The sequence below is a fragment of the Perognathus longimembris genome, chromosome 5, assembly GCF_023159225.1.
Source record: "Perognathus longimembris pacificus isolate PPM17 chromosome 5, ASM2315922v1, whole genome shotgun sequence".
Taxonomy (NCBI): Eukaryota; Metazoa; Chordata; class Mammalia; order Rodentia; family Heteromyidae; genus Perognathus; species Perognathus longimembris.
This window is the reverse complement of record NC_063165.1, coordinates 54,144,436-54,158,541: the sequence shown is the minus strand read 5'-3', so window position 1 is coordinate 54,158,541 and position 14,106 is coordinate 54,144,436. Positions and strand designations below refer to the sequence as shown.

General features: G+C 37.0%; 1 protein-coding gene across 1 annotated transcript in view; it reads right to left on the bottom strand.

The window, feature by feature from the left end:
* Atp13a4 (ATPase 13A4) overlaps positions 1-14,106 on the bottom strand; it is a 160,232-nt gene that overhangs the window by 103,246 nt on the left and 42,880 nt on the right. The gene's annotated exons all lie outside the window — the stretch shown is intronic.

The following is a 14,106-nucleotide window of genomic DNA, read 5'->3' as shown; positions in this document are numbered from 1 at the left end:
TTTTTGTATGTTTATTCATTTAAAAATACTTTTATTTATCCCATGGGAAAATAGTAAACAAAATGTTTGGCTATTCTTTGTTTTATCACTTTATATTCTTGTTGTTTAAAGTAGGTGTCGTTTTATTAACTTTAAATAGTTTATTATCTTAAATAGTGTACAAAAGGCTTTCAATTCATTGTACTCACAATGCATTTTAATCAATGCCACCTCTTTAAGTAATTTCATATTGACTTAAGTTTGATCTGAACCAAAGGAAGAAATTTACTCAGCACAATTCTTTAAAATGTTTTCATATAGTGACACTGTAGAAAATGGTAATATTTGCAATCATCAAGCAATTGGGTGTAAGTCTGCTAGAAGATGGAGAGATGAATATCTCAACATTCTTATAAAAATATCAGAATCATCCCGATGCAGCATTTGGTAGACTTGCCTTTTCCTACATTCACAACAACACAGTATCTTCCCCTTTCTCTGATTTCCTTCGGTCTAATCAGAGTCCTTTTGGATAAAGCTACTTCTATATACATATGTTCCTATAGCTACTTTTTCTTTGTTTTGGTTTTACCAACTCCTGTCCTGACTTTGTTACTCTTATGAAAAGCAAACATGAATATAGTAGCAATTTCTAAAAGACTCTTCAGAGCAGGTTGTGGTGGTACATGCTTGTAATCACAGTACTTGAGAGGCTGAAGCAAGAAGAATATAAATTTTTTTCCTTCTTTATTGTCAAAGTGTAGTACAGAGGGTTCACAGTTTCATATGTAAAGCAAGTACATTTCTTATCCAACTTGTTACCTCCTCCCTCATTTTTCCCCTGGCTTCTCCCTTCCCACTCCCCTCCCCCACTCCATGAGTTGCACAGTTGGTTTACACCAATTGGTTTTGTAGTAAGTATCACTATTGCAATGGTGTGTCTTTTTATTCTTTGTCTCTCAGTTTGGGTGAGAATGTGAATTATAGGCCAGCCTAAGTTACATAGCATGACCGTTTGTCTCTAAAGTAATAATAAAAAATGAATACATAAACAAATTAGTAAGTAAGCCTACTATTCAGATGAAACTTCCTTATGACACTTCCTCAATCATAATGAATCTATCACCGATACCTCTCTAGCTCTCTCTGCCTCTCTCTTCCTCTCTCTCTGAGTCACCACCACACCAACAAACAACCAGTTGTATGACCCAGAAATCTGGAAGCATTCTTTAGGACTCTGCTCCTCATTCCCCAAACATCTAATTAGTACAAAGTCTAGTGATTGTCCATGAGATAATTCTCAAACTGGTTTCTTTTTTCTGTTGTTTCTTTATTACTTCAACCTATGTTCTCTCCAGATTCCCCCCACTACACCTGGCTGCACCTCTGTCTAGAGTTTTTCATGTGGCTACTGAAAAATCTTCTGAAAAACACATCTAGTTTCACTTCCCTACTACTCATCATCCCAGCTTGCCCAGGATGTCAGACTCTCCGTGTCAATGTCCAGAAAATTGGGCAAATAGTATGGCTGATCAGAGTATGGCTGGAAGATACATAGAGTTCCTTCTAATCTCCCTCACATTATTTTTTTCCTCTAAATCTTTTTTTCTTAACAATTATTTATTTATTGTCAAAGTGATATACAGAGGGGTTACAGTTTCATATGTAAGGCAGCTGGTACATTTCTTGTACAATTTGTTACTTCCTCCCTCATTTCTTACAGCTTCTTCTCTCTGTCCTCCCCTCCTCATGTGTGCCCTGCACACCAGCCTTACCAAGCTGCATTCAGCTCTCCAAATGGAATTGTGCTTTGTTCTTCACATCTCAATACCTTGGTACTTTGTGTCTCCTTAACAGAATGCCCTACTCCTTATCTGGGCCTTCTAGTGAACTCCTAGTCATCCATCAAGATTCTTTGTAAATGGCATTTTTCCCTCAAGTTATCCAGTAGTTGACTCTAGCATTATTGGTGTTCTCTCAGTAACTGTACACTCTGTGGTCAACATGAGCCCACTGAGCTCATCCCTCACTATGCGTGGGAGACAAAGGACTCTTCTTTGTGTACCTCAGTTCTAGTAAATGAGGGGGAGAGAGGGAGGGAGGGAGGGAGGGAGGGAGGGAGGGAGGGAGGGAGGAAGAGAGAGAGAGGGAGGGAGGGAGAGAGAGTGAAGGAGGAAGGGAGGGAGGGAAGGAGGAAGGGAGGGAGGGAGGGAGGGAGGGAGGAAGGAAGGAAGGAAGGAAGGAAGGAAGGAAGGAAGGAAGGAAGGAAGGAAGGAAAGAAAGAAAGAAAGAAAGAAAGAAAGAAAGAAAGAAAGAAAGAAAGAAAGAAAGAAAGAAAGAAAGAAGGAAATCATGTTGGCAGTGTTTATCTAGATCACTAACAGTTGTACATATTAGTGGGGTACCATGTGATAACTTGACACATGTGCTCAATGTACAAAGATCAAATCAGGATAATTAGCATATCCATCACCTCAAATATTTATCAATTATTTGTGTTGGAACTTCTTAAAATCCTTTCTTCTATTTTTGAAACATACAATTATTATTAACTCCAGTCGTTCTACTCTCCTATTTAACAATAGAACTTAATCCTCATTGTTTTCTATTAGTTAACCCTTCTCTACACTCCCTCACTCATACATTCCACAGCCATTAGCCACCTCTATTCTATCCTCTATTAAACTTACATATATGAGTAAGAATATGTGATATTTACTAATCTGTGCCTGGCTTGTTTCATTTAATGTAATTATTTTCAGTTTCATCTATTTTATCAAAAACAATTACTTGTCATTCTTTTTCTGACTGAATAGTATTCCACTTTCTGCAAACCATATTTTCTTTACCTACTGGCCAGTTGATGGACAGTTAGGTAGTTCCCATTTACTGGTTATTGTGAACAGTGCTTCAATGAACACAGGCATGCAGAAGTCCCTTTGACAAACTGATTTCACTTCATTTGGATACATATCCAGGAATCAGGATTTGGGTCATAAAATAGTCTAAGTAATTTGAGGAGTCTCTGTACTGTTTTCCTTAGTGATTTCATCAAATTACATTAAAGCATGTAAGATTTGAATCAGTAGAATAAAACGTACGCTCTTCTCATTGCTCCTTGAGGAGAAATAAAGAATTGCATATTTTGTATCCCCACAGCATCCAGGCCACAGAAACTCATTTCATGTCATTCTATGTGGTTTGGCTTTTATGGAAAACTGACAAAGATGAATGGCATGAAGGCCTTTGCTAAAGGATATGTCAAAAGGAATTAAAAGCACATAGAAATGTAGTTCAAATGCATTGAATGCTATGCCTTACACAATGTGATTGCCATAGGTATTTACCTATACTTTAAAAAATTAAATAATGAAACCTCTTTGCTAGTCAATGAAAAAAGTTAAGCTCTTCCACCCAAAATAATCACTGGAAACTTGAAATCATTTTATTTACAATTAGTGAGTTTTCTTTCCTGTGAGGAAAGTATTCATTCTACAAGGTTCATACAGCTCTCATCTTCTAGCTATGCCAGCTGTATCATGGGCCTTAAGATGTGACTACCAGAGCTGAGAATGTGGCTTAGTGGTAGAGTGCTTACCTAGCATGCATGAAGTCCTGGATTTGATTCCTCAGCACCATATAAACAGAAAAGGCCGAAAGAGGTGCTGTGGCTCAAGTAGTAGAGTGCTACCTTTGGAAGGAAGCCAGGGACAGTGCTCAGGCCCTGAGTTTAAGCCTCTGAACTGGCAAAAAAAAAAAAAAAAAGATATGGCTACCAACTACAGACATCAAAATCATACAGAAGCACTATTAAAATGAAGATTCCTGGATCACTACCCTAAATTCCCAAAGACAGAGCCAGGGGATTAGAGCATCACTGCCTCAGCATTTCAACTGGTTCATATCACAATATCATTTAGGAGTTGCCAGTTGATTCAGCAAAGGATACTTTCTCATTTGGACAGGTGAGAGTTACTGTGAGAACTAAATAATGTTTTCTGTAAAATGTCACTGTGGTATTTGACATGGCAAGTATTAAGTACTTATTAGCCAATTCTGTTCCTATACTTTATGAGAATGTGTGTCTATCATCTTTGATTTGCTGAAAGCACCTGTGACAGGAACTTAGAGGTAATCCGGCCTTAGTAAGATGAATTACACCAGAATTTGAATGCTTCTGAATGTCTGGAGAAGTGAAAAAACAAGATGTTATTCTTACCTGCTAAATTGATCAAGAACTTTGGCAAGTGTTGAAAGCTGGCCAAAGGAGAGTTTCAAGAGCATTCTTGTAGAAAACTAATAAGATTCTTCATACAGTGGTACATATTTCAGGAAAGTAGCTACAAAATTTATGAAGGCCTTAGAAGTAACCATAAATCTCTTTATAGATAATGCCAGTAAACTGTAAGGTAGGTGTATATAGTGCAGTATTTAGAGGAACCACTAAAATAGAAATGGGGAGATATACTCAAAAACACTATACATAAATCAAAATCAAGTTCCAAGAGTTTTTCAGATCACTTGCAAGAATATAGAAAAAATAAAACAGAACAAACAGAAAATAAAAAGGCAGACATTAATTCTAACAGATTAATAATTATATTAAATATAACTAAACTAAGCATATGAACTGAGTTACAGAGCTCATCAATGTGCATGAAAATATATAACCCAACTATATGAGGTCTATAAGAAATCTCAAACATGATAACATAAGAAAGTTGAAATTAGTAGATGTAAAAAGATGGAACAGGTAAACCTTAGCCAAAATAAGAAGACAAGAGTAGCTATAGTCAGATAATTAGACTTCAAAGAAAATTACTTGAAACTGATAGACATTATAAAAGCTTCAATTTACCAAGAAAACATAGTCATCCTTACATATGTTTGGACCAGAGATTTTATAGATAGGTAGATAGATACATAGAAGCATAGATAAATATTAGATATATAAATAATATAGATAGATTTGGACACAGACGGACAGATATTTAAAAGCCAGGCACCAATGACTCATACCTGTAATAATAGCTGCTCAGGAAGCTGAGATCTGATGATCATAATTTGAAGCTAGCCTGGGCAAGAAAGTCTGTGAGACTCTTATCTCCAATTAACCACTCACAAAAAGCTAGAAGTGGAGCTATGACTCAAATGGTAGAGCACTATCCTTGAGCAAAAAAGCTCAGGAATAGTGACCAGGCTTTAAGTTCAAGCCTTAGAACTGGTACACACACACACACACACACACACACACACACACACACACACACTATATATGTATATATATATGTATATATATATATATATTAAACAAACCTAGTTTTACCCATCTTACACAAAACTTAACTTATAGTGGACTCATCCTTTAATATAAAACTTTCAAAAAAAGCTTGCCAAAGAAGAGTTTCAAGAGCATTATTAAACAAAACCTGTTAGATTCTTCATATAGTAGTACATACTTCAGGAAAGCAACTATAAAGTAATAATAAAAAATGGAGAAAAACAGCAATAATAAGGAAAAACTCTGTAGAAAATCAGAACCTATGACTAACTAAATAATTCTTAAACTCAAATGCATTTTTAACCAAAAGGTACCAAAAGCACTATCCATAAGAGAAAATATTGATATACTAAACTTCATTGTGAAAAAGGTCTATGAAAAAGAGGAAGAAAAAAATCTACTGATAAGGAAAAATTGTCTGCAACTTTCACCCAGTAACAACTAAATATCCTTCAGTGAGTGAATGGCTCTGGAACCATTATTTAGCAATCACAAAAATAAACTTCATGCACACAGCAACCTAGATCATGCAGAGAACGTGATTTACAAAGCCCAGAAGTTTCCAAAATGATGCACTTTATGTTTACATTTACATAACAATGTTGAAATAATAAATTTATAGAAGTAAAGGGTACATTAGTCATTACCAGGAGGTAATGCAGGTGCAGGTGGGAAAGAAAATGTAGCTACAAAAAAACAAAAATAAATGATTGCTATCATGATAGAAATATTCTGTATCTTGACTGTATCATATGGTCATATGACCATCCTGATGTGATGTCAAAGAATACTTTTGCAAAATGTTACCAATGGGGAAAAGTGGAGAAGGGTGCACAGGATCTTGTATTATTCTTACAGCTGCATGTGAACATCTAATTATCTTTCCAAAGAAGAAAAAAAAAGAATAAGTTGGACTAGGTTATTGCTAAGTGAGTTCTATATCTGAAAACCCATGCCTTTGGTGAAGTAAGTAACTATCTGGTACTTAACAAAAACTTTGTTGATCCTTCATCTCTTATTTCCATCATTGTTATTGTTATTATTATTGTTATTAATTATTTAATCTATTTATGATTGTAGGCCATATGGTCTCTTTCACACCTACTCAGCTTTGCAAAACAAAACATTTTATTTACACCAACAACTTGGGATCGTATTTATTCACAGCCCATGATTTGCAGACACCAGACAAGGAGAAAAATAGGAACATTGGTTCTTCCCATATGTAGAGTTGCTATCTACCTAACAGTTGATGAAGACTTAAGATGGAAATGCTTAGCAATGGGCATAGAACCTAGTAAGCTGTCATTATCCACATCGTTATCATCACAATGTTATTATTTTTTACTTAGAAAGCATCTGCCTTATCTAACATCTAGCTGCCATCATGGATCTGGATCTTGGTGACAGTAATTTTCTCTATATTAACCTTACTTGTTGATACCTATTTGATCCTGAGTCTCTGTGGATTTTAGAGGGAGAAGCACACCAAATGGGGATGGATTCTTTTTGTTTTCTATCATTATCTTTAAATCATTATACAAAGGAGTTTCAGTTCAGCATGTCGATTTGTGAGTTCAAATTGTATCCTGATCCAGGTCACTCCTTTTATCATTCTCCCCCCTCCTCTCCCAACCCTACCCATCCCCTCAATTTACCTGGTTCTATTTTCTCATACTACATTTTCCCAGTCTTCCTCTTTCCATTTGTCTGTCCCTCTTCCCATTGCCCCACCACCACCAGAGTCAGAATATGTCCCAACTTCCTGGTCTTCAGTTTGTTAAACTGTACAGTAGTTATTTACTGAAAGCCTCCTATGCATGTATCATACTTTAGTTAATAATTTGTGTATGTGCACATGATTCTATATACACATATATGCATATGTATTTCTAATTTAGATCTAACTTCCACATAGGAGAGAAAACACATGCCCTTTGTCTTTCTGAGCCTGGCTTACTTCACTTCACATAATTTTTTTCCAGGTCCAGATCCAGGATGGCTTCTTTAAACCATCATAGCAAGTGTCTTTCTAAGCGCTTTGGAGGCAAATGTAAAAGAACTATGTCACATGAAGGGCAGTTAAAGAAACTGAGTACATCTAGACTGAAGCAGAGATAACTGGCGGCATGGAGATAGGAAATGCTTGAGAACAATTTTTAAATACAGGAGGTGTGTAAATGAGAAAGACAGTAACTGATTTCTGACAGGTGGCCCCAGAAGGCAGAAGAAGTTGAACTAATGAATTGAAATTAATGGAACTCTGGTTCAACTCAACATAAGGAAGATTTAGTCAGCACATAAGACATAGTCAGCACTGTGTCTTAGAAGCACATGGTTTGCCTTATGGTAAAAGGCCTTCTCTGAAGGTATTTAAGCAAAGGTTGAATTGGGGAAGCAAGGGACAGAAGAAGGTCATACAAACTCTGAAAAGTCTTCTGGCCTGAAACTCTATGATCTATGAAACAGGTGAAATAAAATGAATGAATCATTTCTTTGTCTAGATTCTAAACCTCTCTTTTAACCTTTGCACTTGCATGCTATTTCATATGATTTTGAAATAGAGCTCTAACTAGTTGTATTCATACATCATTTATCATTTTGAACTTACTATAATCAGACATGATTTTAAGAATTGGTGAATAAAAGAGTGAATAGTTGAACATTATGCTACTAAAAATTAATCACAAATGTATATCATTTTGAAGCTGGATGCTAGTGGCTCATGCAACCTAACTACTTCAGAGGCTGAAATCTGAGGATTGGGGTTTAAAACTAGATGAGGCAGATAAAAAAAATCTCCAATTCTCTTATCTTCAATTAACCAGCAAAAACAAACAAACAAACTATAAGTAGAAGTTTGGTTCAAGTGATAGAATGCCAGACGTGAGTGTAAAAAGACAAATGGGATCAAAAGGACCTGAGTTCAAGCTATTAGCACAACATAGGCACATGGGTGTGCACATGCGCATATGCGCGCGCACACACAGTATATCCTTGGGAGTAATGAAATATTCTGTTTTGGTGCATATTCATTTTATATTTTTCATTTAGTCACTTTATTTATATGTAGCCACTGTGTGTGCAGTGTTTTAATGTTCATAACATTAAAAAATTAAATTTTCTCCTGCGCTGAGATCTTGAATATAATTTCAGAAAGAGATGATTGACTTATTCTCCACATCATTTTGAACCCCCCCCCCCCCACACACACACAATCAAGCCTTCATTAAAGAAAAAATACTGAAGCTATGACCACAGGGGCCAGAATTTGATACCAAGATGATGGAAGTTGTAGTTTTGCTTCTTCCTAGGGGAGGAGCAGCAGGGGAAGGCTACACAGGAAATGTCAGAAATGAAATCTAAAGACCTGCAGTTTGCTGCTAGAGTTCTATTCACCCCTACAACATGCTCTGTACATGTCAAACCAGATCTTTTATATGAACATGATGCTTTTTGCTTAGAAAATCTCTTTAAAAAATTAACAATTTTCTATCATGTCTTCTTCCTTAAAATTTCTGTGGGTTGGTGAACAGAAAATATGGCTTCTGGATACCAATGCCCCATCCGGTCATGGCAGTTAAGCCACTAATGGGAACATGAACCCAATTTGAGTTTAGGTCTGCACTCATGAGAGGGGAATTAAAAGCTAACATAGCCTCATGAATGTGCAGACCCTTAGAAGGCTGGGGATGTTGCTTAAGTGGTAGCATACCAGCCGAGGAAGAGTGAGACTTAGAGTTCAAGCCTTAGTACTACCAAAAGGAAAGGTTATGGTGTTAGACAAAATTCACAGCTGTTTAATAACCAGCTTATGCAGGAAAAAGATAAAATTTATATCCAGAAAGGTTTGCTGCATGGTCATAAACAGAAAGCTATCTACATATATAACAAAAGGCAATTATTAAATGTTATTATCCATCCACTAAAAGAGTATGAAGTATTTTAATAACATGGAAAACATAGATTAATAATGCTAGCAGGTAAAAATGAACAACATAGAATTTATGCAGTATGAATTAAATTTAATAGGAAAAAATGTGGCACAAAAAGTGGGAGGATGATTGATACCTCAAACCAAATACTAATAGTATGAACCTTGAGTAATGGGGTATCACTGGACTCTATTTAATTTATGTTTTGCATTATGTACACATTTCTAGCACTGAACATGTTTCACGTTTAAAATCAGAGGATTTTTAAAAAATGTTGTGCCAGTTCTGTGGCTTGAACTCAGAGCCTGGGCATTGTCCCTGAGCTTCTTTCTTTTTCTTTTTCTTTTCATTTCTTTCTTTCTTTCTTTCTTTTTTTTTTTTTTTTTTTTTTTGCTAAAGGCTAGTTCTCTACTACTTGAATCACAGCACCAGCACCATTTCTGGCTTTTTTGGCACTTCATCAGAGATAAGAGTCTCATGGATTTTCCTGCAGGAAGCTGGGTTTAAACTGTGATCCTCAGATCTCAGCTTCTTGAGTAACTATGATTAGTCATGAACTACAGGGCACCTAGCAAAACTCAGAGAAATATTTCTTGAAAGGCTCTTTTTACAGCTATCTAAAACACCATAAAGGTTTTATTCTTTTCTCAGGCAAAGAAACTTACTTTAGGGAACATTGACCATTTTAAGCAGTTTGGACTAGTACACCTTTTTATTGATCATTGAATTGGAAATTCTATTTCCTTATTTGTTGGTTCATTTGTTTTGTTTTGCTTTGCTTTGCTTCGCTTTTTGGAATGAACTATTCAACTCCATTTTTCTCACTCTGGGTAACAGAATCTAATACCTCTGTTTTCTCCTGGCAAAAAGCATCCTTTCATCTTCTGAGCGGACTCTTGACCCACCTTGAGAGAGGACTTGTGACTACAAGCATAGATTCCTCAGGGCACTCCAATAAGTGTGAAGAGCACAGCTCTTCCAGTCAGTTCTCATGAGACTGAACTAACATTTGGGTAAAACTACTGAAAGACAAGAATGCTCCCAGTAATACAAAAACCTTAGATTTATCAGAGCGTCTATGTGAAATTTGAGAATGAAAAATAAAGCTAGGACTGATGAATCTCTTATTGGCTTCTGGATCAATCTGTACCTGAAGATGGTACTATACTGGATTTTTCAATTGAGCTAATTAACAATTATCTTTTATTTGAATCAGATAATTACATGGTGATTATGCAATGTGTGTAGCCATCAACTACAAATGAACTGTAGGGACAAAATTCACACCCTGAATCAAAAAAAATTTTTTTAAGAATCAAAATACAAGGGAAGGGGTGACATTGCCAAAAAGGAATGTACTCATCACCTGACTTACAAAACTGTATCCCCTCTATATAACAATTTAAAAATTAAAAACAAACAACAATTCCAACAACTTCCAGTTGATACAAAAAGTGAAATATGGCATCATGCCATTTAAACAAGTTCTTTTATAACTTAGCATAGTAGGTAAATATACAAAATGAGGAGGTCCATGGGGAAAAAAAAGGACATAGAAACTGTCAAGCTAATCTCATATATACTTTTAATAGCCTGGGTTAATTAAATGGTAAGGATAATGATTAACATATGTTCTACCTGATTTTCAAACATCTTTTTAAAAGGACTTTTGTTTATAAAATATCAAATGCCACAAAGAACATCACATTCACTCTAACTACCAAGAAGGTGGGGGGGAAGATAACCCACAAAGTCATAACTTTTTGAGCCCATCAGATAGTTAAGGTTTCAAGTCAATCAGGTAAACCGAATTCCAAAGAAGGACAAATGCCTTCAAGAAGAGAAAGGGTAAGTTTCATCTTTTGCAGATTGTGGCACAAAGAAAGTAATGGCTGCTATGCAGGCCATTTAGAAGAAATCTGTTTGAATTTCAAGAAGTTCAAACGGGCCCTTTATAAAATATTATAAGTTTGTAATATCTAAAATCTCCAGAGGCAGAGAGTTCACATTCACTAAGAATCCCTTCCTCATAGGCACCACCTGTCTCTCATGAGAAAAACAATCGGGCAGAAGTGGATCCCCTCGAAGAGTTCCATTGGGCAAAATGGGTACAAAAAAGATGACTGACAAATGGCTCCAGGGACAGTTCTACTCCCTCTCATTTCTCTGGTCTCTTCTCTCTGGTGATTTAAGGTTCTGAGAATGGGCAGTCATTGACAAAGTTGACTCTCCCAGAACACAAGTAAAAATCCACCAATGCTGGAAGAAGGACAGATGCAAAAACATTCCACCACTCATCAGATTGAAACAAGGATGCTACATTAGCATCCACCCCAGGTAAAAAGCTAAAGGAAGGGCAAGTAACTCCCAACACCAACTAAAAGACAGTACAGCAAGGATAAGGAAGAACATTAACAAAAACTGTCCCTAACGTCAAGACCCCAAGGGACTGTCTAAGATCAGTCTGGAGTGGATAGCTTTCTCTACTCCGACTATAAGCCTATATGGAGGAGCCAAGCCAGGCAGCTACCTCTAGGGAACTGAGGAGCACAGAGACTACCTCTGTGATGCAAGTGGGTCCAGATGGTTAGAAACTAAAAGGTTATCCAAGTGATCCGATCCCAGCATCTCTGCTTCCGTTTCTTTCCAGACCTAAAACATCAGAGACAAATCTACATCTCTTTATAAAATCTAGCCTTTTTGTTTCTTTTTCACAAGCTCAAAATTACCTGTTTTTGATGATTCTTAAATTCCAAATTTGACCAAACTATATAGTTTTTTACTGCCTCCATTGTAAAACTTGGCATTAAAAATCCTAATGACTCAGGAAAGAAGAAATTTGTAATGCATGCACAAAAATCTTTAATTTCACTTACAAGAAGCTCACTGAATAAATTCAATATAATATGTAACATAAAGTATGAAATAGGGGCTGGGAATATGGCCTAGTGGCAAGAGCGCTTGCCTCCTACACATGAAGCTCTCTGTTCAATTCCCCAGCACCACATATATGGAAAACGGCCAGAAGGGGCGCTGTGGCTCAGGTGGCAGAGTGCTAGCCTTGAGGGGGAAGAAGCCAGGGACAGTGCTCAGGACCTGAGTCCAAGGCCCAGGACTGGCCAAAAAAAAAAGAAAAATAAAGACAAATTCTTTAAAAAATAAAATAAAGTATGAAATAAGATACAGTCCTTACCAGTAATAACTGACAATATATTAGGGGAGAAAAATAAAACACATGATTCTAATGTACCAAGATTTCAAATGTAGATGAGATGAGGAAGAGAGAAGTGTGACCTCTGGATTCCCTGACAGCTTAATGAAGGGAATCAGATCTAAAATGATGTTTGATGGAGGGGCAGGGCAGTGATGGCCAGGGATTGGGTTGAAGACATTTTCCTTGTTATGAACAAATATAGGCAGGCTGAATGTGGCAGCACACAGATCATCTCAGCCCTTGGGATATTGAAGTAGACGGAATGAAAAGTCAAGACCAGAATGGGTGACGTACCTTGAGCCTGTCGAGAGAGGAGGGATGGGGAGGGAGAGACAGAGAGACAGGCAGAGAGAGAGCATGAAAAAGGAAGGAAGGGGGCTGGGGATATAGCCTAGTGGCAAGAGTGCCTGCCTCGGATACACGAGGCCCTAGGTTCGATTCCCCAGCACCACATATACAGAAAACGGCCAGAAGTGGCGCTGTGGCTCAAGTGGCAGAGTGCTAGCCTTGAGCGGGAAGAAGCCAGGGACAGTGCTCAGGCCCTGAGTCCAAGGCCCAGGACTGGCCAAAAAAAGAAAAAAAAGAAAAAGGAAGGAAGGAAGGAAGGATGGAAGGAAGGGAGGGAGGGAGGGAAGGAGGGAGGTAGCGAGGGAGGGAGGGAGGAAGGTGACCAAACCACATTTTATGTACTGATAAAAGAAGAGCATATATCACAGTATCTCATCTGAATACACTGGATACTGTATATATTGGTATTAGAACTAGGGAAGTGAAAGGGAATATCAAAATTGAGCGACAAAGTATAAAAAGACAAATGACTCCAAAAGCAATACTTATAAAACCATTTGGTGTAAACCAACTGAACAACTCATGAGGGGAGAGGGAAAGGGGGATGGGGGGGAGGGAGAAATGAAGGAGGAGGTAACAAACGGTACAAGAAATGTACCCAAGGCCTAATGTATGAAACTGTAACTTCTCTGTACATCACTTTGACAATAAATAAGAAAAAAAGTTTTTTTAACATCCCATGTGTATCTGTAGTTTCTACTATTGATGATGTTCCTGTATCACCTTCTTGTGATTGTATCTACACTATCTCTGTAATCTTATCTGAGTGTATGGGAAACAGTGTGTACTGGTATTAGAATTAGGAAATTTAAAGGGAATACCAAAATTGAGAGACAAAGGGTAAAATAAGAGAAACAACAACAAAAGCAATACTTGCAATACTGTTTGGTGTAAGTGAACTGAACAACGCAGGGGGGGAAAGGGGGAGGGGGGAGGGGGGTATGAGGGACAAGGTAACAAACAGTACAAGAAATGTATCCAATGCCTAACGTATGAAACTGTAACCTCTCTGTACATCAGTTTTATAATAAAAACTTAAAAAAAAAAAGAGCATGATGAAACCTACCAGAAATGGGGGGGGGGGCGGAAAAGGCTAGGAAAGATATGGCAGTGTAATGGAGGTAATGGAGGAGTAAATTTGAATAAAGTAATTACATGTATGTATAGAAGTGGTATAATCAAGCTCCTTTTTACAATTAATATATGCTAATTTTAAAAGTATTTAATATATTCTAAAAAAGTAAGAAAGCAGATCACATTTACATGGTTAGAGAATGTGGAAATTAAACATTTGCCTCTTTGATTGGCTGAAGGACAAACCTATACAGGACATTTATTGTTTCCAAGCT